Raw genomic sequence first — 25,000 nt, 5'->3', positions numbered from 1 at the left:
TGGTGCGCACCAAGGAGCGCTCTGAAGTGTGCTCCAAGGTGCGGCGTGCACGAAGTCGGAGCCCGGTTTGCCCCGGGTGTGCACCTCGGGTGCGCACCTCGCGTGCACCTTCGCTGCGGTGGGCACCTTGGCTGGGTTGCGCGCCTTGGTGGGCACCACGCAGTGCACGAAGTCGGAGCCCGGATTGCCCCGGGCGCGCACCTCCGCCAGGGTGGGCACCTTGGTGCGCACAACTTGCCTGGGCTGCGCACCAGGAAGGGCTCAAGATGGCACCCGCGTTCCGTTTTTTTCACTATCTTTCAGAACGGAAATTTTAAAATCTCGTTTTTTTTTGCCTTTTCTGGAAATTAGTGAAGGCAGCGCATCAAAGGTGCGCAACGCTGGTGCGAACCTGGGAGCGCTCCGATGTGTGCTCCAAGGTGCGGCGTGCACGAAGTCGGACCCCGGTTTGCCCCGGGTGCGCACCTCGCGTGCACCTTGGTGCGCACACCTTGGCTGGGTTGCGCGCCCTGGTGGGCACCATGGTGCGCACCAAGGAGCGCTCCGAAGTGTGCTCCAAGGTGCGGCGTGCACGAAGTCGGAGCCCGGTTTGCCCCGGGTGCGCACCTCGCGTGCACCTTCGCCGCGGTGGGCACCATGGCGTGCACGAAGTCGGAGCCCGGTTTGCCCCGGGTGCGCACCTCGCGTGCACCTTCGCCGGGGTGGGCACCTTGGTGTGCAGACCTTGGCTGGGTTGCGCGCCCTGGTGGGCACCATGGTGCGCACCAAGGAGCGCTCCGAAGTGTGCTCCAAGGTGCGGCCTGCACGAAGTCGGAGCCCGGTTTGCCCCGGGTGTGCACCTCGGGTGGGCACCTTGGTGCGCATGCCTTGCCTGGGCTGCGCACCAGGGCGGGCTCAAGATGGCACCCGCGTTCCTTTTTTTTCACTATCTTTCAAAACGGAAATTTTAAAATCTCATTTTTTTTTGCCTTTTTCTGGAAATTAGTGAAGGCAGCGCATCAAAGGTGCGCACCTCGCTGCCCACCACGGTGCGCAACGCCGGTGGGCACCCGGGAGTGCTTCGAAGTGTGCTCCAAGGTGCTGCGTGCACGTTGTCGGAGCCCGGTTTGCCCCGGGTGCGCACCTCGCGTGCACCTTCGTCGGGGTGGGCACCTTGGCTGGGTTTGCCCCGGCTGCGCTCCGAAGCGGGGTTATTGGAGCGCCGCCTCTTTTTTTGTCGGAGCGTTTGGTGGGGTTTCTCGCATTGGCTCTTCCGAGGCCCGGTTGCCACCCTGGCGCGCACGAAGTCGGAAGTAGGGTTAATTGCCCGGGTGCGCACCTTTGCCAGGGTGGGCACCTTACCTGGGCTGCGCACCAGGGCGGGCTCAAGATGGCACGCGCGTTCCGTTTTTTTCACTATCTTTCAAAACGGAAATTTTAAAATCTCCTTTTTTTTTTGCCTTTTCTGGAAATTAGTGAAGGCAGCGCATCAAAGGTGCGCACCTCGCTGCCCACCTTGGTGTGCTCTGAGGTGCGCACCCGGGAGCGCTACGAAGTGTGCTCCAAGGTGCGGCGTGCACGTTGTCGGAGCCCGGTTTGCCCCGGGTGCGCACCTCGCCTGCACCTTGGCCGGGGTGGGCACCTTGGCTGGGTTTGCCCAGGGTGCGCTCCGAAGCGGGGTTACTGGAGCGCCCCCTCTTTTTTTGTCAGAGCGTTTGGTGGGGTTTCTCGCATTGGCTCTTCCCAGGCCCGGTTGTTGGGTGCGCTCCCACCCTGGCGCGCGCGAAGTTGGAAGTTGGGTTAATTGCCCGGGCGCGCACCTTCGCCAGGGTGGGCACCTTGGTGCGCACACCTTGGCTGGGCTGCGCACCAGGGCGGGCTCAAGATGGCACCAGCATTCCCTTTTTCTCACTATCTTTCAAAACGGAAATTTTAAAATCTCGTTTTTTTTTTGCCTTTTATGGAAATTAGTGAAGGCATCGCATCAAAGGTGCGCACCTCGCTGCCCACCTTGGTGTGCTCCGAGGTGCCCACCACGGTGCGCAACGCCGGTGCGAACCCGGGAGCGCCCCGATGTGTGCTCCAAGGTGCGGCGTGCACGAAGTCGGACCCCGGTTTGCCCCGGGTGCGCACCTCGCGTGCACCTTGGTGCGCACACCTTGGCTGGGTTGCGCGGCCTGGTGGGCACCATGGTGCGCACCAAGGAGCGCTCCGAAGTGTGCTCCAAGGTGCGGCGTGCACGAAGTCGGAGCCCGGTTTGCCCCGGGTACGCACCTCGCGTGCACCTTCGCCGGGGTGGGCACCTCGGCTGGGTTGCGCGCCCTGGTGCGCACCAAGGAGCGCTCCGAAGTGTGCTCCAAGGTGCGGCGTGCACGAAGTCGGAGCCCGGTTTGCCCCGGGTGCGCACCTTCGCCGCGGTGCGCACCATGGCGTGCACGAAGTCGGAGCCCGGTTTGCCCCGGGTGCGCACCTCGCGTGCACCTTCGGCGGGGTTGCGCGCCCTGGTGGGCACCATGGTGCGCACCAAGGAGCGCTCCGAAGTGTGCTCCAAGGTGCGGCGTGCACGAAGTCGGAGCCCGGTTTGCCCCGGGTGCGCACCTCGCGTGCACCTTCGGCGGGGTTGCGCGCCCTGGTGGGCACCATGGTGCGCACCAAGGAGCGCTCCGAAGTGTGCTCCAAGGTGCGGCGTGCACGAAGTCGGAGCCCGGTTTGCCCCGGGTGCGCACCTCGCGTGCACCTTCGCCGCGGTGGGCACCATGGCGTGCACGAAGTCGGAGCCCGGTTTGCCCCGGGTGCGCACCTCGCGTGCACCTTCGCCGGGGTGGGCACCTCGGCTGGGTTGCGCGCCCTGGTGCGCACCAAGGAGCGCTCCGAAGTGTGCTCCAAGGTGCGGCGTGCACGAAGTCGGAGCCCGGTTTGCCCCGGGTGCGCACCTCGCGTGCACCTTCGCCAGGGTGGGCACCTCGGTGTGCTCCGAGGTGCGAACCCGAGAGCGCTCCGAGGTGCCCACGAAGTCGAAAGTCGGGTTAATTGCATTGTTTTCCCCGGGTGCGCTCCGAGGTGCGCAACATCGGCGCGCACCAAGGAGGGCTCCGAAGTGTGCTCCAAGGTGCGCACGATGGCGTGCACCTCTGGTGCGCACGATTCGGAGCTCGGTTTGACCGGGGTGCGCACACCTTGGCTGGGTTGCGCACCTTTTGTGCGCTCCAAGGTGCGCACGAAGTCGGAGCTCGGTTTGCCCCGGGTGCGCACCTTCGCCAGGGTGCGCACCTTGATGCGCACGCCTTGGCTGGGCTGCGCACCTTGGTGGGCGCCATGGTGCGCACCTTTCGTGCGCTCCAAGGTGCGCACGAAGTCGGAGCTCGGTTTGCCCCGGGTGCGCACCTTGGTGGGCGCCATGGTGCACTCCGAGGTGCCCAAGATTGGTGCGCACCAAGGAGCGCTCCGAAGTGCGCTCCAAGGTGCGCGCGAAGTCGAAAGTTGGGTTAATTGTCCGGTTTGCCTCGGGTGCGCACCTTGCGTGCACCTTCGCCAGGGTGGGCGCCTTGGTGCGCACACCTTGGCTGGGCTGCGCACACCTTGGCACCCGCGTTTCCTTCATTTTAAATTTTTTTTTTTTACAATCTCTCAAGTGGGAAATTCTATAATCTCAACTTTTTTTGCCTTTTCAGGAAACTTTTGAATGGAGCGCATCATTGGTGCGCTCCGAAGTGTGCTCCAAAGCTCTCTCCAGCTGCGTGCACCTGCCCCGGCCGCGCACCCGGCCCCGCCCAGCTTCGCTCACCTGTCCCGGGCGTCTGGTGCGGAACCTTAGAGTAAGAAACATCACCGTGCACCTTGGCCAACGTGCGCGACTCGACCGAGCGCGCACTGGCCGAGGTGCACACCGATTTCACCTGGGTGCGCGCGCAGCACCTCGGGCGCACCGGGGTGCGCGCACAACGCCCGGGTTGCACCGTGGCCTGTGTGCTCGGGGCGCCTCGGGTGCGCGCTCGGTGTCGCCCCCGCGCGCGCGGTAGTGCGGGCAGCGCACCCCGGCCCGGCCCGGCCCCGACGAGAACGCAAACGGGCAAAAGGTTTATTCAAATAGCATTGCGACGCCCGGCGAAAAACTAAAAAAGGGTGCAACACCGGGACTTCCCGGGAGGTCACCCATCCCAGTACTACTCCGGCCCAAGCGCGCTTAACTGCGGAGTTCTGATGGGATCCGGTGCACTAACGCTGGTATGATCGCACCCGTTATGAGCTTGTCGCAGTGTGTACTTAGCAAACCGCGACCCACGTGCGAATCCACCCCGGCCACCCACCCCCGTCGAGGTGCACACCCTCCCTCGCGAAGTGCGCCCCGTTCGCCAAGTGTGAGCCCTGCCCGGGTGCGCGCACCTTGCTAGGGCGTCGGGTGTGCACCCGGCCCGGCCTACGTGCGTGCACCTGGAGGGGGCGTCGTGTGCGTGCAGTGTCCCGTCTGCAACGCGGTGCCCACACACCACCTCGGGCGCAACGACCTGCGCTCACATGTGGGCCGAGTGCACCTTGGTGCATGTTCGGGGCGCCTCGGGTGCACGCTCGATCTTGCCCCGGTGCACCAAGGCGCTCGGTTTGCCCCGGGTGCGCACTTGGTGCAAGGTGGGCACCCAAAATAGGGATCAAGCACCAAAACACAAGTTTCGGGATGCAAAATGGGACCCAAGGACCACAAATGCGTTCCAAGACCCATGATGGGTCCACGAGAACAAAAATGTGTTCCGAGACTTAATAAACAAATATTGGGTTTTAGGAGAAGAAACATGCTCTGATGCCCAAAACGAGAATCGACCCCGAAAAGGCCACAGGCCAAAAGTGGGATGCGAGACAAAAAAAAATGGGACCCGAGGACCAAAATTGGGTTCCCAGGTCGAAGACAGGGCAACCGGACAAGAAACGACCTCTAAGGCTCGAAATGAGTCCCGGCGACTAAAACTTGACAAGAAGCACCCATCAGGCACCCAACTCGACACCCATGGGATGCCGACCCACCCGGGCTTCCACCTAGCACACCTTGGCACCCACCCACCCTCGCACCCAACCTCGCACCCAACTTAGCACCTTTGAACCCACATTGGCACTCACCCTGACCCTGGCACCTTGGAACCCACATTGGCACTCACCTTGACCCTGGCACCCACCTTTGCACTCACCTTGGGACCCACCCTGGCTCCCACCTCGGCACCCACCCAGACACCCACCTTGGTTCCTTGGCACCCACCTTGGATCCTTGGCACCCACCCCGACACCCACCTTGGCACGCAACTTGGCTACTTGCCACCCATCTTGGCTCCTTGACGCCCACCCCGACAACCACCCCGTGACCTACCCTGGCTAGGGTTGGTGCACACCCACCCTGGTGCCCACCTTGGCACCCACCCTATGACCCACCTTGGCACGCACCTTAGTACCCACCCCGTTACCCACCCTAGGACCCACCCCGTGACCCACCTTGGCCAGGGTGGGTGCCTTGGTGCGCACAACTTGCCTGGGCTGCACACCAGGGCGGGCTCAAGATGGCACCCGCGTTCCGTTTTTTTCACTATCTTTCAAAACGGAAATTTTAAAATCTCATTTTTTTCTTTTTTTTGCCTTTTCTGGAAATTAGTGAAGGCAGCGCATCAAAGGTGCGCAATGCTGGTGCGAACCCGGGAGCGCTCCGATGTGTGCTCCAAGGTGCGGCGTGCACGAAGTCCGAGCCCGGTTTGCCCCGGGTGCGCACCTCGCGTGCACCTTCGCCGGGGTGAGCACCTTGGCTGGGTTGCGCGCCCTGGTGCGTACCAAGGAGCGCTCTGAAGTGTGCTCCAAGGTGCGGCGTGCACGAAGTCGGAGCCCGGTTTGCCCCGGGTGTGCACCTCGGGTGCGCACCTCGCGTGCACCTTCGCTGCGGTGGGCACCTTGGCTGGGTTGCGCGCCTTGGTGGGCACCATGCAGTGCACGAAGTCGGAGCCCGGTTTGCCCCGGGCGCGCACCTCCGCCAGGGTGGGCACCTTGGTGCGCACAACTTGCCTGGGCTGCGCACCAGGAAGGGCTCAAGATGGCACCCGCGTTCCGTTTTTTTCACTATCTTTCAGAACGGAAATTTTAAAATATCGTTTTTTTTTGCCTTTTCTGGAAATTAGTGAAGGCAGCGCATCAAAGGTGCGCAACGCTGGTGCGAACCTGGGAGCGCTCCGATGTGTGCTCCAAGGTGCGGCGTGCACAAAGTCGGAGCCCGGTTTGCCCCGGGTGCGCCCTGGTGGGCACCATGGTGCGCACCAAGGAGCGCTCCGAAGTGTGCTCCAAGGTGCGGCCTGCACGAAGTCGGAGCCCGGTTTGCCCCGGGTGTGCACCTCGGGTGGGCACCTTGGTGCGCATGCCTTGCCTGGGCTGCGCACCAGGGCGGGCTCAAGATGGCACCCGCGTTCCTTTTTTTTCACTATCTTTCAAAACGGAAATTTTAAAATCTCATTTTTTTTTGCCTTTTTCTGGAAATTAGTGAAGGCAGCGCATCAAAGGTGCGCACCTCGCTGCCCACCACGGTGCGCAACGCCGGTGGGCACCCGGGAGTGCTTCGAAGTGTGCTCCAAGGTGTTGCGTGCACGTTGTCGGAGCCCGGTTTGCCCCGGGTGCGCACCTCGCGTGCACCTTCGTCGGGGTGGGCACCTTGGCTTGGTTTGCCCCGGCTGCGCTCCGAAGCGGGGTTATTGGAGCGCCGCCTCTTTTTTTGTCGGAGCGTTTGGTGGGGTTTCTCGCATTGGCTCTTCCGAGGCCCGGTTGCCACCCTGGCGCGCACGAAGTCGGAAGTAGGGTTAATTGCCCGGGTGCGCACCTTTGCCAGGGTGGCACCTTACCTGGGCTGCGCACCAGGGCGGGCTCAAGATGGCACGCGCGTTCCGTTTTTTTCACTATCTTTCAAAACGGAAATTTTAAAATCTCCTTTTTTTTTTGCCTTTTCTGGAAATTAGTGAAGGCAGCGCATCAAAGGTGCGCACCTCGCTGCCCACCTTGGTGTGCTCTGAGGTGCGCACCCGGGAGCGCTACGAAGTGTGCTCCAAGGTGCGGCGTGCACGTTGTCGGAGCCCGGTTTGCCCCGGGTGCGCACCTCGCCTGCACCTTGGCCGGGGTGGGCACCTTGGCTGGGTTTGCCCAGGGTGCGCTCCGAAGCGGGGTTACTGGAGCGCCCCCTCTTTTTTTGTCAGAGAGTTTGGTGGGGTTTCTCGCATTGGCTCTTCCCAGGCCCGGTTGTTGGGTGCGCTCCCACCCTGGCGCGCGCGAAGTTGGAAGTTGGGTTAATTGCCCGGGCGCGCACCTTCGCCAGGGTGGGCACCTTGGTGCGCAAACCTTGGCTGGGCTGCGCACCAGGGCGGGCTCAAGATGGCACCAGCATTCCCTTTTTCTCACTATCTTTCAAAACGGAAATTTTAAAATCTCGTTTTTTTTTTGCCTTTTATGGAAATTAGTGAAGGCATCGCATCAAAGGTGCGCACCTCGCTGCCCACCTTGGTGTGCTCCGAGGTGCCCACCACGGTGCGCAACGCCGGTGCGAACCCGGGAGCGCCCCGATGTGTGCTCCAAGGTGCGGCGTGCACGAAGTCGGACCCCGGTTTGCCCCGGGTGCGCACCTCGCGTGCACCTTGGTGCGCACACCTTGGCTGGGTTGCGCGGCCTGGTGGGCACCATGGTGCGCACCAAGGAGCGCTCCGAAGTGTGCTCCAAGGTGCGGCGTGCACGAAGTCGGAGCCCGGTTTGCCCCGGGTGCGCACCTTCGCCGCGGTGGGCACCATGGCGTGCACGAAGTCGGAGCCCGGTTTGCCCCGGGTGCGCACCTCGCGTGCACCTTCGCCGGGGTGGGCACCTCGGCTGGGTTGCGCGCCCTGGTGCGCACCAAGGAGCGCTCTGAAGTGTGCTCCAAGGTGCGGCGTGCACGAAGTCGGAGCCCGGTTTGCCCCGGGTGTGCACCTCGCGTGCACCTTCGCTGCGGTGGGCACCTTGGCTGGGTTGCGCGCCTTGGTGGGCACCATGCAGTGCACGAAGTCGGAGCCCGGTTTGCCCCGGGCGCGCACCTCCGCCAGGGTGGGCACCTTGGTGCGCACAACTTGCCTGGGCTGCGCACCAGGAAGGGCTCAAGATGGCACCCGCGTTCCGTTTTTTTCACTATCTTTCAGAACGGAAATTTTAAAATATCGTTTTTTTTTGCCTTTTCTGGAAATTAGTGAAGGCAGCGCATCAAAGGTGCGCAACGCTGGTGCGAACCTGGGAGCGCTCCGATGTGTGCTCCAAGGTGCGGCGTGCACGAAGTCGGACCCCGGTTTGCCCCGGGTGCGCACCTCGCGTGCACCTTGGTGCGCACACCTTGGCTGGGTTGCGCGCCCTGGTGGGCACCATGGTGCGCACCAAGGAGCGCTCCGAAGTGTGCTCCAAGGTGCGGCGTGCACGAAGTCGGAGCCCGGTTTGCCCCGGGTGCGCACCTCGCGTGCACCTTCGCCGCGGTGGGCACCATGGCGTGCACGAAGTCGGAGCCCGGTTTGCCCCGGGTGCGCACCTCGCGTGCACCTTCGCCGGGGTGGGCACCTTGGTGTGCAGACCTTGGCTGGGTTGCGCGCCCTGGTGGGCACCATGGTGCGCACCAAGGAGCGCTCCGAAGTGTGCTCCAAGGTGCGGCCTGCACGAAGTCGGAGCCCGGTTTGCCCCGGGTGTGCACCTCGGGTGGGCACCTTGGTGCGCATGCCTTGCCTGGGCTGCGCACCAGGGCGGGCTCAAGATGGCACCCGCGTTCCTTTTTTTTCACTATCTTTCAAAACGGAAATTTTAAAATCTCATTTTTTTTTGCCTTTTTCTGGAAATTAGTGAAGGCAGCGCATCAAAGGTGCGCACCTCGCTGCCCACCACGGTGCGCAACGCCGGTGGGCACCCGGGAGTGCTTCGAAGTGTGCTCCAAGGTGCTGCGTGCACGTTGTCGGAGCCCGGTTTGCCCCGGGTGCGCACCTCGCGTGCACCTTCGTCGGGGTGGGCACCTTGGCTGGGTTTGCCCCGGCTGCGCTCCGAAGCGGGGTTATTGGAGCGCCGCCTCTTTTTTTGTCGGAGCGTTTGGTGGGGTTTCTCGCATTGGCTCTTCCGAGGCCCGGTTGCCACCCTGGCGCGCACGAAGTCGGAAGTAGGGTTAATTGCCCGGGTGCGCACCTTTGCCAGGGTGGGCACCTTACCTGGGCTGCGCACCAGGGCGGGCTCAAGATGGCACGCGCGTTCCGTTTTTTTCACTATCTTTCAAAACGGAAATTTTAAAATCTCCTTTTTTTTTTGCCTTTTCTGGAAATTAGTGAAGGCAGCGCATCAAAGGTGCGCACCTCGCTGCCCACCTTGGTGTGCTCTGAGGTGCGCACCCGGGAGCGCTACGAAGTGTGCTCCAAGGTGCGGCGTGCACGTTGTCGGAGCCCGGTTTGCCCCGGGTGCGCACCTCGCCTGCACCTTGGCCGGGGTGGGCACCTTGGCTGGGTTTGCCCAGGGTGCGCTCCGAAGCGGGGTTACTGGAGCGCCCCCTCTTTTTTTGTCAGAGCGTTTGGTGGGGTTTCTCGCATTGGCTCTTCCCAGGCCCGGTTGTTGGGTGCGCTCCCACCCTGGCGCGCGCGAAGTTGGAAGTTGGGTTAATTGCCCGGGCGCGCACCTTCGCCAGGGTGGGCACCTTGGTGCGCACACCTTGGCTGGGCTGCGCACCAGGGCGGGCTCAAGATGGCACCAGCATTCCCTTTTTCTCACTATCTTTCAAAACGGAAATTTTAAAATCTCGTTTTTTTTTTGCCTTTTATGGAAATTAGTGAAGGCATCGCATCAAAGGTGCGCACCTCGCTGCCCACCTTGGTGTGCTCCGAGGTGCCCACCACGGTGCGCAACGCCGGTGCGAACCCGGGAGCGCCCCGATGTGTGCTCCAAGGTGCGGCGTGCACGAAGTCGGACCCCGGTTTGCCCCGGGTGCGCACCTCGCGTGCACCTTGGTGCGCACACCTTGGCTGGGTTGCGCGGCCTGGTGGGCACCATGGTGCGCACCAAGGAGCGCTCCGAAGTGTGCTCCAAGGTGCGGCGTGCACGAAGTCGGAGCCCGGTTTGCCCCGGGTACGCACCTCGCGTGCACCTTCGCCGGGGTGGGCACCTCGGCTGGGTTGCGCGCCCTGGTGCGCACCAAGGAGCGCTCCGAAGTGTGCTCCAAGGTGCGGCGTGCACGAAGTCGGAGCCCGGTTTGCCCCGGGTGCGCACCTTCGCCGCGGTGCGCACCATGGCGTGCACGAAGTCGGAGCCCGGTTTGCCCCGGGTGCGCACCTCGCGTGCACCTTCGGCGGGGTTGCGCGCCCTGGTGGGCACCATGGTGCGCACCAAGGAGCGCTCCGAAGTGTGCTCCAAGGTGCGGCGTGCACGAAGTCGGAGCCCGGTTTGCCCCGGGTGCGCACCTCGCGTGCACCTTCGGCGGGGTTGCGCGCCCTGGTGGGCACCATGGTGCGCACCAAGGAGCGCTCCGAAGTGTGCTCCAAGGTGCGGCGTGCACGAAGTCGGAGCCCGGTTTGCCCCGGGTGCGCACCTCGCGTGCACCTTCGCCGCGGTGGGCACCATGGCGTGCACGAAGTCGGAGCCCGGTTTGCCCCGGGTGCGCACCTCGCGTGCACCTTCGCCGGGGTGGGCACCTCGGCTGGGTTGCGCGCCCTGGTGCGCACCAAGGAGCGCTCCGAAGTGTGCTCCAAGGTGCGGCGTGCACGAAGTCGGAGCCCGGTTTGCCCCGGGTGCGCACCTCGCGTGCACCTTCGCCAGGGTGGGCACCTCGGTGTGCTCCGAGGTGCGAACCCGAGAGCGCTCCGAGGTGCCCACGAAGTCGAAAGTCGGGTTAATTGCATTGTTTTCCCCGGGTGCGCTCCGAGGTGCGCAACATCGGCGCGCACCAAGGAGGGCTCCGAAGTGTGCTCCAAGGTGCGCACGATGGCGTGCACCTCTGGTGCGCACGATTCGGAGCTCGGTTTGACCGGGGTGCGCACACCTTGGCTGGGTTGCGCACCTTTTGTGCGCTCCAAGGTGCGCACGAAGTCGGAGCTCGGTTTGCCCCGGGTGCGCACCTTCGCCAGGGTGCGCACCTTGATGCGCACGCCTTGGCTGGGCTGCGCACCTTGGTGGGCGCCATGGTGCGCACCTTTCGTGCGCTCCAAGGTGCGCACGAAGTCGGAGCTCGGTTTGCCCCGGGTGCGCACCTTGGTGGGCGCCATGGTGCACTCCGAGGTGCCCAAGATTGGTGCGCACCAAGGAGCGCTCCGAAGTGCGCTCCAAGGTGCGCGCGAAGTCGAAAGTTGGGTTAATTGTCCGGTTTGCCTCGGGTGCGCACCTTGCGTGCACCTTCGCCAGGGTGGGCGCCTTGGTGCGCACACCTTGGCTGGGCTGCGCACACCTTGGCACCCGCGTTTCCTTCATTTTAAATTTTTTTTTTTTACAATCTCTCAAGTGGGAAATTCTATAATCTCAACTTTTTTTGCCTTTTCAGGAAACTTTTGAATGGAGCGCATCATTGGTGCGCTCCGAAGTGTGCTCCAAAGCTCTCTCCAGCTGCGTGCACCTGCCCCGGCCGCGCACCCGGCCCCGCCCAGCTTCGCTCACCTGTCCCGGGCGTCTGGTGCGGAACCTTAGAGTAAGAAACATCACCGTGCACCTTGGCCAACGTGCGCGACTCGACCGAGCGCGCACTGGCCGAGGTGCACACCGATTTCACCTGGGTGCGCGCGCAGCACCTCGGGCGCACCGGGGTGCGCGCACAACGCCCGGGTTGCACCGTGGCCTGTGTGCTCGGGGCGCCTCGGGTGCGCGCTCGGTGTCGCCCCCGCGCGCGCGGTAGTGCGGGCAGCGCACCCCGGCCCGGCCCGGCCCCGACGAGAACGCAAACGGGCAAAAGGTTTATTCAAATAGCATTGCGACGCCCGGCGAAAAACTAAAAAAGGGTGCAACACCGGGACTTCCCGGGAGGTCACCCATCCCAGTACTACTCCGGCCCAAGCGCGCTTAACTGCGGAGTTCTGATGGGATCCGGTGCACTAACGCTGGTATGATCGCACCCGTTATGAGCTTGTCGCAGTGTGTACTTAGCAAACCGCGACCCACGTGCGAATCCACCCCGGCCACCCACCCCCGTCGAGGTGCACACCCTCCCTCGCGAAGTGCGCCCCGTTCGCCAAGTGTGAGCCCTGCCCGGGTGCGCGCACCTTGCTAGGGCGTCGGGTGTGCACCCGGCCCGGCCTACGTGCGTGCACCTGGAGGGGGCGTCGTGTGCGTGCAGTGTCCCGTCTGCAACGCGGTGCCCACACACCACCTCGGGCGCAACGACCTGCGCTCACATGTGGGCCGAGTGCACCTTGGTGCATGTTCGGGGCGCCTCGGGTGCACGCTCGATCTTGCCCCGGTGCACCAAGGCGCTCGGTTTGCCCCGGGTGCGCACTTGGTGCAAGGTGGGCACCCAAAATAGGGATCAAGCACCAAAACACAAGTTTCGGGATGCAAAATGGGACCCAAGGACCACAAATGCGTTCCAAGACCCATGATGGGTCCACGAGAACAAAAATGTGTTCCGAGACTTAATAAACAAATATTGGGTTTTAGGAGAAGAAACATGCTCTGATGCCCAAAACGAGAATCGACCCCGAAAAGGCCACAGGCCAAAAGTGGGATGCGAGACAAAAAAAAATGGGACCCGAGGACCAAAATTGGGTTCCCAGGTCGAAGACAGGGCAACCGGACAAGAAACGACCTCTAAGGCTCGAAATGAGTCCCGACGACTAAAACTTGACAAGAAGCACCCATCAGGCACCCAACTCGACACCCATGGGATGCCGACCCACCCGGGCTTCCACCTAGCACACCTTGGCACCCACCCACCCTCGCACCCAACCTCGCACCCAACTTAGCACCTTTGAACCCACATTGGCACTCACCCTGACCCTGGCACCTTGGAACCCACATTGGCACTCACCTTGACCCTGGCACCCACCTTTGCACTCACCTTGGGACCCACCCTGGCTCCCACCTCGGCACCCACCCAGACACCCACCTTGGTTCCTTGGCACCCACCTTGGATCCTTGGCACCCACCCCGACACCCACCTTGGCACGCAACTTGGCTACTTGCCACCCACCTTGGCTCCTTGACGCCCACCCCGACAACCACCCCGTGACCTACCCTGGCTAGGGTTGGTGCACACCCACCCTGGTGCCCACCTTGGCACCCACCCTATGACCCACCTTGGCACGCACCTTAGTACCCACCCCGTTACCCACCCTAGGACCCACCCCGTGACCCACCTTGGCCAGGGTGGGTGCACCCACCCTGGTGCCCACCTTGGCACCCACCCATCCTAGCACCCAGCCTGTGACCGGGCTTGGAACCCAACCTTGCACCCGCACCCGTCTTGGCCAGTGTGGGTGCGCACCCATCCTGGCACCCACGTTGTGACACACCCTTTAACCCACGCACCCTAGCACCCACGTTGGCACCCACCTTGGAACCCAACCTAGCAACTTGGCACCCACCCCGTGACCCACCTTGGCATCCACCATAGCAGTCGCCGACTTGGCACCCACCTCGGCACCCACCTTGACACTTGTGGACCCACCTTGCCACTCACCCTAGCATCGACCCATCCTAGCACCCACCCTGGCACCTTTGCACCCTAGCACTCACCCATCCTAGCACCTAACCTGTGACCCACCTTGACACTCACCCTCGCACCCACCTTGGAACCCAACCTAGCACCCACCCACCCTGACACCAACCCTAGCACCTACCCACCCTTGCACCCACCCTGTGACCCATCTTGGCACCCACCCATCCTACCACTCAACCTATCACCCACCTTCTCACCCACCTTGGCATCCACCTTAGCACCCACCCACACTGGCACCTTGGCACCCACCTCGGGCAAGGTGGGTGCACACCCACCCTGGCACCCAATTTAGAACCCACCGAGCATGTTACCCACCTTGGCACCCACATTGCAGCCCACCCTAGTACCCACCCTATGACCCACATTGGCATCCACACCCTAGCACCCAGGCACCTCGACACCCGCCTTGACACCCACCCTAGCACTGAACCTGTGACCCACCTTGGAACTCACCCTAGAACCCACCCACCCTGTGAACCACCTTGGCATCCACCTTAGCACCCACCCACCTTGGCACCCACTCTAGCACTCACCCATCCTAACACCCAACTTGTTACCCACCTTGGCACCCGCCCTCGCGTCCACCTTGAAACCCACCCTAGCACCCACTCACGCAGGAGCCCACCTTGGCACCCAACCTAACACCCACGCATCCTGGCACCCAACTTGTGACCCACCTTGGAACCCACCCTAGTACCCACCTTTGAACCCACTATATCACCAACCCACCTTGGCACCCACCCTATGACCCTCTTTGGAATCCACCCTAGCACGCACCCACCCTGGCACCCACCATGGAGCGCACCCTAGCACCCACCCACCTCGGCACGCACCTCAACACCCACCTTGGTGTGCGCACTGCGCCAACCTCTCAAAGACCCTATGTGGTGCGCTCCAAAGTGTACACCTTTGGTGCGCTCCAAGGTGCGCACCTTTGGTGCACACCGAGGTGCACACCAAAGTGTGCACCGAGGTGAGCACCAAAGTGCACTCCAGGGTGCACACCAAGGCGTGCACCTTTGGTGCGGTCAATGCAAACGAATTCGGAAGTTGGGGTCGATGTCCTAATCGCTGCTGCAGACTACACGTATGAGAATCGGACAAATAGCTTTATATAGGGGAGGTGTTGCGTTTGATGGGTCGACTCCCCTGGTTGTGTGCACTGCACCAACTTCAAAGACCCTGTCTTGTTTAAGAAGTCAAAAGTTGGGGTGGATGTCCTAATCATTGCTGCAGTCTACGCATGTATGAGAATCAGACAAATAGCTTATATAGGGGAGGTGTTGCATTCGGTGGGTTGACTCCCCTGGTTGTGCGCACTGCGCCAACCTCAAAGACCCCGCATAGCAGAAGAAGTCGGAAGTCGGATTTTGGTGAGCACCAAGGCGTGCACCTTTGGTGCGGTCAACGCAGACGAATTCAGAAGTTGGGGTGGATGTCCTAATCGTTGTTGCAGGCTACACATGTATGAGAATCAGACAAATAGCTTATATAGGGGAGGTGTTGGGTTTGATGGGTCAACTCCCTTGGTTGTGTGCATTACGCCAACCTCAAAGACCTTGTTTTCGTTAAGAAGTCAAAAGTTGGGGTCAATGTCCTAATGGCTCCTGCAGGCTACACATGTATGAGAATCGGACAAATAGCTTATATAGGGGAGGTGTTGGGTTTGATGGGTCGACTCCCCTGGTTGTGCGCATTACGTCAACCTCAAAGACCTTGTTTTCGTTAAGAAGTCAAAAGTTGGGGTCGATGTCCTAATTGCTCCTGTAGACTACACATGTATGAGAATCAGACAAATAGCTTATATAGGGGAGGTGTTGGGTTTGATGGGTTGACTCCCCTAGTTGTTCGCATTACACCAACCTCAAAGACCTTGTTTTCGTTTAGAAGCCGAAAGTTGGGGTCGATGTCCTAATTGCTCCTGCAGGCTACGCATGTATGAGAATCAGACAAATAGCTTATATAGGGGAGGTGTTGGGTTTGATGGGTCGACTCCCCTGGTTGTGCGCATTGCGCCAACCTCAAAGACCCTGCATTGCGGATGAAGTCGAAAGTCAGAGTTTGGTGTGCTACAAGGTGTGGTCGAAGGTGCTCACCTAGGTGTGCACCTTTGGAGCACAGGAAAAGTGCCCTCCAAAAGTGCGCACCTTTGGAGTGCACAAAAGTGCCCTCCAAAAGTGCGCACCTTTGGAGCGCAGAAAAGTGCCCTCCAAAAAGTGCCCTCCAAAAGTGCGCACCTTTGGAGCGCAGAAAAGTGCCCTCCAAAAAGTGCCCTCCAAAAGTGCGCACCTTTGGAGCGCAGAAAAGTGCCCTCCAAAAAGTGCCCTCCAAAAGTGCGCACCTTTGGAGCGCAGAAAAGTGCCCTCCAAAAAGTGCCCTCCAAAAGTGCGCACCTTTGGAGCGCAGAAAAGTGCCCTCCAAAAAGTGCCCTCCAAAAGTGCGCACCTTTGGAGCGCAGAAAAGTGCCCTCCAAAAAGTGCCCTCCAAAAGTGCGCACCTTTGGAGCGCAGAAAAGTGCCCTCCAAAAAGTGCCCTCCAAAAGTGCGCACCTTTGGAGCGCAGAAAAGTGCCCTCCAAAAAGTGCCCTCCAAAAGTGCGCACCTTTGGAGCGCAGAAAAGTGCCCTCCAAAAAGTGCCCTCCAAAAGTGCGCACCTTTGGAGCGCAGAAAAGTGCCCTCCAAAAAGTGCCCTCCAAAAGTGCGCACCTTTGGAGCGCAGAAAAGTGCCCTCCAAAAAGTGCCCTCCAAAAGTGCGCACCTTTGGAGCGCAGAAAAGTGCCCTCCAAAAGTGCGCACCTTTGGAGCGCACAAAAGTGCCCTCCAAAAGTGCGCACTTTTGGTGCGCACCAAGGCGCTGGTTCGGTCGTTGCAGGCGAGTTCGGAAGTTGGGGTCGATGTCCTGAGCGGAGGTGCAAACTACACAGGTGTCGGAATCGGACAAATAGCTTATATAGGGGAGGTGTATGCTTCGATGGGTCGACTCCCCAGGTTGAGCGCACCGCGCCAACCTCAAAGACCCTACGGTATGGATGAAGTCGGAAGTTGGGTCCGATGACCGATTCGATTAGTAGGTATGCTCATGAGGTCGGAATTTGGGTCCGATGACCTGCCATGTGCAGGAAGGCGAATGTTGACACTGTGCGTTGCAAGGTGCACACCAAGGCGCTGGTGCGGTCTTTTTAGTCGAGTTCGGAAGTTGGGGTCGATGTCCTGATCGGAGGTGCAAGCTACACAGGTGTGGGAATCGGACAAATAGCTTATATAGGGGAGGTGTATGCTTCGTTGGGTCGACTCCCCGGGTTGAGCGCACCGCGCCAACCTCAAAGACCCTACGGTATGGATGAAGTCGGAAGTTGGGTCCGATGACCGATTCGATATGTAGGCATACTCGCGAGGTCGGAATTTGGGTCCGATGACCTGCCACGTGCAGGAAGGCGAATGTTGGCACTGTGCGTTGCAAGGTGCGCACCAAGGCGCTGGTTCGGTCGTTGGAGGCGAGTTCGGAAGTTGGGGTCGATGTCTTGATCGGAGGTGCAAACTACACAGGTGTGGGAATCGGACAAATAGCTTATATAGGGGAGGTGTATGCTTCGTTGGGTCGACTCCCCGGGTTGAGCGCACCGCGCCAACCTCAAAGACCCTACGGTATGGATGAAGTCGGAAGTTGGGTCCGATGACCGATTCGATATGTAGGCATACTCGCGAGGTCGGAATTTGGGTCCGATGACCTGCCATGTGCAGGAAGGCGAATGTTGGGACTGTGCGTCGCAAGGTGCGCACCAAGGCGCTGGTGCCGTCGTTGCAGTCGAGTTCGGAAGTTGGGGTCGATGTCCTGGTCAGAGGTGCAAACTACACAGGTGTGGGAATCGGACAAATAGCTTATATAGGGGAGGTGTATGCTTCGATGGGTCGACTCCCTGGGTTGAGCGCACCGCGCCAACCTCAAAGACCCTACAGTATGGATGAAGTCGGAAGTTGGGTCCGATGACCGATTCGATACGTAGGCATATTGGCGAGGTCTGAATTTGTGTCCGATGACCTGCCATGCGCAGGAAGGCGGAATTTGGGTCCGATGACCGAGTTGATGGCGTGCCATGCGCAGAAAGGCGGAATTTGGGTCCGATGACCGAGTTGATGTTGATGGCCCGCCATGCACAGGAAGGCGGAATTTGGGTCCGATGACCGATTTGAAGGCGTGCCATACGCAAAAAGGCGGAGTTTGGGTCCGATGACCGAGTTGATATTGATGGCCCGCCATGCGCAGGAAGGCGGAATTTGGGTCCGATGACCTGACATACGCATGGAGTCCGACTCGGGGGCCGATGTTCGATTCGATGACTTGCATTGTGGGTAAAGTCGGAAGTTGTGGTCTTTGACCCGATTCGATGACCAGACTTCGGCTGCTTGAGAATCGGACAAATAACTTATATAGGGGAGGTAGTGTTCTCGAGCATCCTCCCCCCGTGCCCGTTTATGTCGATTGATGCTGGTGCTCGACTGGTTGGAGCGCTCGGATGCAAAAATCTTGCACCAGGATTTATCGATTGTGATGGACACGGCAAGTCTCCTGATTGCTATGCAGGAGCTCATCGTGAATCTCTATGCGGCCTTGGTATGGACTCGACCTGCGGAATGGTTCGGCAATGGTAGTCGCTCCAACACGTCCTTGCAATGGCCACAGAGGTGATTCGACTAGAGCTCCAGTCTAGCTTTTGGGTTGCTTGGCGGACTGGTATAGCCGCGATCGAGTTCCGGCCATGAACGTTTTAGATAGCTCTTGGGCTTTCTGGGACGGAAGTCGGAAGTTTGGGCTGTTGTCCGATTTGATGACCATTCTTCGGATGTGTGAGAATCGGACAAATAACTTATATAGGGGACTGTGTTGTCTCACGCAGCCCCCTCCGTGCCCCTCTATCTCGACCGATGTTGGTGCTTGAAAGGGTTGGGATCGCTCGGATTTATAAACGTGCACCACCATTTGTCGAGTGTGAGGGACGCGGCAGGTCTCCTAAATGCTATGCGGGCGCTCTCTGAGAATCTCTATCCGGCCTCGACACAGACTAGTCTTGCTGAATGGTTTGGCACTGGTAGTCGATCCAACACGTCGTTGTTGTGGCCGCCTAGGCGATTCGATTCGAGCCCCCGTCTAGCTTTTGGGTTGCTTGGCGGATTTTGCCCTATCCGCAAGTGAGCTCGGTCCCTAAACGTTCGAGAAACCCGATTGCTATGCGCCGACTCTCTTTCTTGCGAGCCTCCATCTAGCTTTTGGGTCTCTACGGAACGGAAGTCGGAATCTGGGACCGTTGTTTGATTCGACGAGGCAGACTACGGTTGTGCGAGAATCGGACAAATAACTTATATAGGGGAGGTGTTGACTGGAGCATTCTCCCCCGTGCCCCTCTAACTCGACCAATGCTGGCGCTCGAACGGTGGTAGCGCTCGGATTTTCATTGAGCGCCAGCATTGGTCGATTTAGAGGGGCATGCGAGATTCCCGAATGCTATGCGAGGGCTCTAACGGAAATGTCTATTGGTTTCGGTATGGATGCAATTGCGAGTGGTTCGGCAAAGGTAGTCGTTCCGATGCGTCCATGTCGTGGCCAAATCGATAATTCGATTTGAGCCCTCGTATAGCATTTGGGTCTCTCGATGTGATTCCGCATTCCAGTCCCTTTGGGCACTGCTTGAGCCGCATCCCAGGGGGTTCCCTTCCCAATAATCTGCCTCGCAACCCGATTGCTATGCGGTGAGGCTCCTCGGCCGCCTCGGAACTATCTGTGTATCAGACGCATCGCGGGATAAGGGGTTGGCAACGGTAGTCGCCCCAAGCGCGTCCGATGCTTGGACCATTCCGAGGCGGCCCTGAAGCCTCTTCCGTCTAGCCGTTGGGTCCTTCTCGCCGCATCCCTCGCCTCGCACCCCGATTGCTATGCGGTGAGGCTCCTCGGCCGCCTCGGAACTATCTGTGTATCGGACGCGTCGCGGGATAAGGGGTTGTCACTGGTAGTCGCCCCAAGCGCGTCCGATGCTTGGACCATTCCGAGGCGGCCCTGAAGCCTCTTCCGTCTAGCCGTTGGGTCCTTCTCGCCGCATCCCTCGCCTCGCACCCCGATTGCTATGCGGTGAGGCTCCTCGGCCGCCTCGGAACTATCTGTGTATCGGACGCGTCGCGGGATAAGGGGTTGTCATTGGTAGTCGCCCCAAGCGCGTCCGATGCTTGGACCATTCCGAGGCGGCCCTGAAGCCTCTTCCGTCTAGCCGTTGGGTCCTTCTCGCCGCATCCCTCGCCTCGCACCCCGATTGCTATGCGGTGAGGCTCCTCGGCCGCCTCGGAACTATCTGTGTATCGGACGCGTCGCGGGATAAGGGGTTGTCACTGGTAGTCGCCCCAAGCGCGTCCGATGCTTGGACCATTCCGAGGCGGCCCTGAAGCCTCTTCCGTCTAGCCGTTGGGTCCTTCTCGCCGCATCCCTCGCCTCGCACCCCGATTGCTATGCGGTGAGGCTCCTCGGCCGCCTCGGAACTATCTGTGTATCGGACGCGTCGCGGGATAAGGGGTTGTCACTGGTAGTCGCCCCAAGCGCGTTCGATGCTTGGACCATTCCGAGGCGGCCCTGAAGCCTCTTCCGTCTAGCCGTTGGGTCCTTCTCGCCGCATCCCTCGCCTCGCACCCCGATTGCTATGCGGTGAGGCTCCTCGGCCGCCTTGGAACTATCTGTGTATCGGACGCGTCGCGGGATAAGGGGTTGTCACTGGTAGTCGCCCCAAGCGCGTCCGATGCTTGGACCATTCCGAGGCGGACCCGAAGCCTCTTCCGTCTAGCCGTTGGGTCCTTCTCGCCGCATCCTTCGCCTCGCACCCCGATTGCTATGCGGTGAGGCTCCTCGGCCGCCTCGGAACTATCTGTGTATCGGACGCGTCGCGGGATAAGGGGTTGTCACTGGTAGTCGCCCCAAGCGCGTCCGATGCTTGGACCATTCCGAGGCGGACCCGAAGCCTCTTCCGTCTAGCCGTTGGGTCCTTCTCGCCGCATCCCTCGCCTCGCACCCCGATTGCTATGCGGTGAGGCTCCTCGGCCGCCTTGGAACTATCTGTGTATCGGACGCGTCGCGGGATAAGGGGTTGTCACTGGTAGTCGCCCCAAGCGCGTCCGATGCTTGGACCATTCCGAGGCGGACCCGAAGCCTCTTCCGTCTAGCCGTTGGGTCCTTCTCGCCGCATCCCTCGCCTCGCACCCCGATTGCTATGCGGTGAGGCTCCTCGGCCGCCTTGGAACTATCTGTGTATCGGACGCGTCGCGGGATAAGGGGTTGTCACTGGTAGTCGCCCCAAGCGCGTCCGATGCTTGGACCATTCCGAGGCGGACCCGAAGCCTCTTCCGTCTAGCCGTTGGGTCCTTCTCGCCGCATCCCTCGCCTCGCACCCCGATTGCTATGCGGTGAGGCTCCTCGGCCGCCTTGGAACTATCTGTGTATCGGACGCGTCGCGGGATAAGGGGTTGTCACTGGTAGTCGCCCCAAGCGCGTCCGATGCTTGGACCATTCCGAGGCGGCCCCGAAGCCTCTTCCGTGTAGCCGTTGGGTCGTTCTCGCCGCATCCCTCGCCTCGCACCCCGATTGCTATGCGGTGAGGCTCCTCGGCCGCCTTGGAACTATCTGTGTATCGGACGCGTCGTGGGATAAGGGGTTGTCACTGGTAGTCGCCCCAAGCGCGTCCGATGCTTGGACCATTCCGAGGCGGCCCCGAAGCCTCTTCCGTGTAGCCGTTGGGTCCTTCTCGCCGCATCCCTCGCCTCGCACCCCGATTGCTATGCGGTGAGGCTCCTCGGCCGCCTTGGAACTATCTGTGTATCGGACGCGTCGCGGGATAAGGGGTTGTCACTGGTAGTCGCCCCAAGCGCGTCCGATGCTTGGACCATTCCGAGGCGGACCTGAAGCCTCTTCCCTCTAGCCGTTGGGGCTTTCTCGCCGCATCCCTCGCCTCGCACCCTGATTGCTATGCTGTGAGGCTCCTCGGCCGCCTTGGAACTATCTGTGTATCGGACGCATCGCGGGATAAGGGGTTGGCAGTGGTAGTCGCCCCAAGCGCATCCGATGCTTGGACCATTCCGAGGCGGCCCTGCAGCCTCTTCCGTCTAGCCGTTGGGGCCATCTCGCCGCATCCCCCACCTCGCACCACGATTGCTATGCGGTGAGGCTCCTTGGCCGCCTCGGAACTATCTGTGTATCGGACGCATCGCGGGATAAGGGGTTGTCACTGGTAGTCGCCCCAAGCGCGTCCGATGCTTGGACTATTCCGAGGCGGCCCTGCAGCCTCTTCCGTCTAGCCGTTGGGGCCATCTCGCTGCATCCCCCACCTCCTCGGCCGCCTCGGAACTATCTGTGTATCGGACGCATCGCGGGATAAGGGGTTGGCAGTGGTAGTCGCCCCAAGCGCGTCCGATGCTTGGACTATTCCGAGGCAGCCCTGCAGCCTCTTCCGTCTAGCCTTTGGGGCCATCTCGCCGCATCCCTCGCCTCGCACCCCGATTGCTATGCGGTGAGGCTCCTCGGCCGCCTGGGAACTATCTTCGTATCGGACGCATCGCGGGATAAGGGGTTGTCACTGGTAGTCGCCCCAAGCGCGTCCGATGCTTGGACTATTCCGAGGCGGCCCTGTGGCCTCTTCCGTCTAGCCGTTGGGGCCATCTCGCCGCATCCCCCACCTCGCACCCCGATTGCTATGCGGTGAGGCTCTTCGGCCGCCTTGGAACTATCTTCGTATCGGACGCATCGCGGGATAAGGGGTTGTCACTGGTAGTGGCCCCAAGCGCGTCCGATGCTTGGACTATTCCGAGGCGGCCCTGCAGCCTCTTCCGTCTAGCCGTTGGGGCCATCTCGCCGCATCCCCCACCTCGCACCCCGATTGCTATGCGGTGAGGCTCCTCGGCCGCCTTGGAACTATCTTCGTATCGGACGCATCGCGGGATAAGGGGTTGTCACTGGTAGTCGCCCCAAGCGCGTCCGATGCTTGGACTATTCCGACGCGGCCCTGTGGCCTCTTCCGTCTAGCCGTTGGGGCCATCTCGCCGCATCCCCCACCTCGCACCCCGATTGCTATGCGGTGAGGCTCCTCGGCCGCCTTGGAACCATCTTCGTATCGGACGCATCGCGGGATAGGGGGCTGTCACTGGTAGTCGCCCCAAGCGTGTCCGATGCTTGGACCATTCCTAGGCGGCCCTGAAGCCTCTTCCGTCTAGCCGTTGGGGCCTTCCCGCCCCATCCCTCGCCTCGCACCCCCGATTGCTATGCGGTGAGGCTCCTCGGCCGCCTTGGAACCATCTGTGTATCGGACGCATCGCGGGATAAGGGGTTGGCACTGGCAGTCGCCCCAAGCGCGTCCGATGCTTGGACCATTCCGAGGTGGCCCTGAAGCCTCTTCCGTCTAGCCGTTGGGGCCTTCCCGCCCCATCCCTCGCCTCGCACCCCGATTGATATGCGGTGAGGCTCCTCGGCCGCCTTGGAACTATCTGTGTATCGGACGCATCGCGGGATAAGGGGTTGGCACTGGTAGTCGTCCCAATCGCATCCGATGCTTGGACCATTCCGAGGCGGCCCTGCAGCCTCTTCCGTTTAGCCGTCGGGGCCTTCCCGCCGCATCCCTCGCCTCGCATCCCGATTCCTATGCGGTGAGTCTTCTCGGCCGCCGCGGAACTATACCTGTTATTGCTACTGCATCCTTCGGCTGGTAACCTCCTCTGCCGCCTTGGAACGTTCTCTTTGTCGGACGCGTCGCGGGATAAGGGGTTGGCACTGGTAGTCGCCCCAAGCGCGCCCGATGCATAGACCGCTCCGAGTCGACCTTGCTTTCAGCCTCTCACATGCATAGACCTCTCTGAGTCGACCCTGCAGCCTCTCACGTTTAGCCTTTGGAATCTCGCCTCACAACATGATTGCTATCCTTGATGCATCCCTTGCCTCGAGCCCTGATTGCTTTCTTGGCTGCATCCCTCCTCTCCTCACAGCCCGGTTGTCATCACTGCTTCATCCGTCGCTTCATGCATTCTGGCTGCTGGGCCCTTCCCACCGCACACCTCGATTGCTATCTCTTCTGCATCACACACCCCGATTGCTATCTCTGCTACATCCCTCGGCTCTCACTTCTGCATCCTTCGCCTCACACCTCGATTGCTATCAATGCTGCATCCGTAACCTCACACCCCGATTGCTATGCGGGGAGGCTCCTTGGCCGCCTTGGAAATTTCTGTGTGTCGGACGCACCGCGGGATAAGGGGTTGGCACTGGTAGTCGCCCCAAGTGCGCCCGATTCTTAGACCGCTTCGAGGTGACCTCGTAGCCTCTTTCGTCCAGGCTTCCTGCCTTCAACGCCCTTTTTACACCTCGATTGCTATGCGCGGGCTCGTTGGCGTCTATCACCTCTCTGCGAAGAGTGGCACGATGATTGTTGGGGTAAATCGTAGCAGTCCGATCTCTGGCCTTGGGCCATTGTGAGGGCTGATCGATTTCCTGTGCGCATCTCGTGTTCGCCCAGTAACAGACTCGACGACTTGTAATCGGTCTTGTTCCCGATTGTTCCTGGAGGTAGTCTTCGGAACTCTTGGATTTGACCTGTCACTCGAACTGTCCTCTTCCGAGGATGCTTGTGTGTGTGTGCTTGTGCCATTTCCTTGGCGGTATTAACGAGATATTAAAGAGCGGAGTGAGCGCCTCGCCCAGCTATGTTTGGGGCTCTCACTCCCTTACCCGGTGTGCGACCGCTTTGCACGTAGGTTGCGGAGCATCGCGACTCTTTCGATGTTTGGCGGTTGTCTTCCGGTGATGCGTTGGTCCCGAAGTGCACGTTACTAGCATTTCTGCCATTGTTCTCGATCTTTGGCACGTTCCTTCGTTGCAATTGGATATATATCTCCGTTTATACGCGCAGGCTTCTCCCGCCTATTCAGCGCTGTCCCACTCTCAGCACTCTCGTGGTCTCCTTGGCTTCTCTCTCCCGTGAGCGAGCTCTCTTCTCGAGTCTTTTCCATGTCCCATGGAGGTTGCCTTGCGAAATTCGGGCACACAAACGTGACCGGATAAGAGCGGAATTGCCTATGAGGAGAAGCTCACCTTAGGGAGCAGCAATGCCGAGTGTTTCGACAGAGGGTAGAGGGGGCGTTGTTTGGGCGGTTGCACAAAAGAGTGCTACGTTTGCACTGAAGGTTGCTTCTTCGTCTCCGACGAACTCTTCGAGGCAAAAAAGCTTGTTTACGGGGTCGAGGTGGGACTGTTCGTGCGAGTTGCGCCACCAAAAGTGCGTAGGGGGCATATACCTGGGAAATGGATGTCTCTGAGTGGCCTTAC

At 60.7% G+C, this 25,000-nt stretch overlaps 2 non-coding genes across 2 annotated transcripts; both read right to left on the bottom strand.

Moving 5' to 3' along the window:
* Window positions 1–4,098: 4,098 nt before the first annotated feature.
* LOC131870041 (5S ribosomal RNA) lies at window positions 4,099–4,217 on the bottom strand. Its single transcript, XR_009368409.1, has one exon. It is a non-coding gene; the product is annotated as a 5S ribosomal RNA (ribosomal RNA).
* A 7,728-nt stretch (window positions 4,218–11,945) lies between these two features.
* On the bottom strand, window positions 11,946–12,064 carry LOC131870040 (5S ribosomal RNA). The gene has a single exon (XR_009368408.1). It is a non-coding gene; the product is annotated as a 5S ribosomal RNA (ribosomal RNA).
* Window positions 12,065–25,000: the final 12,936 nt, after the last annotated feature.

This window comes from Cryptomeria japonica, unplaced genomic scaffold (assembly GCF_030272615.1).
Source record: "Cryptomeria japonica unplaced genomic scaffold, Sugi_1.0 HiC_scaffold_279, whole genome shotgun sequence".
Taxonomy (NCBI): domain Eukaryota; kingdom Viridiplantae; phylum Streptophyta; class Pinopsida; order Cupressales; family Cupressaceae; genus Cryptomeria; species Cryptomeria japonica.
The sequence above is the reverse complement of the archived record's forward strand: the minus strand, read 5'-3'. Positions and strand labels throughout refer to the sequence as shown.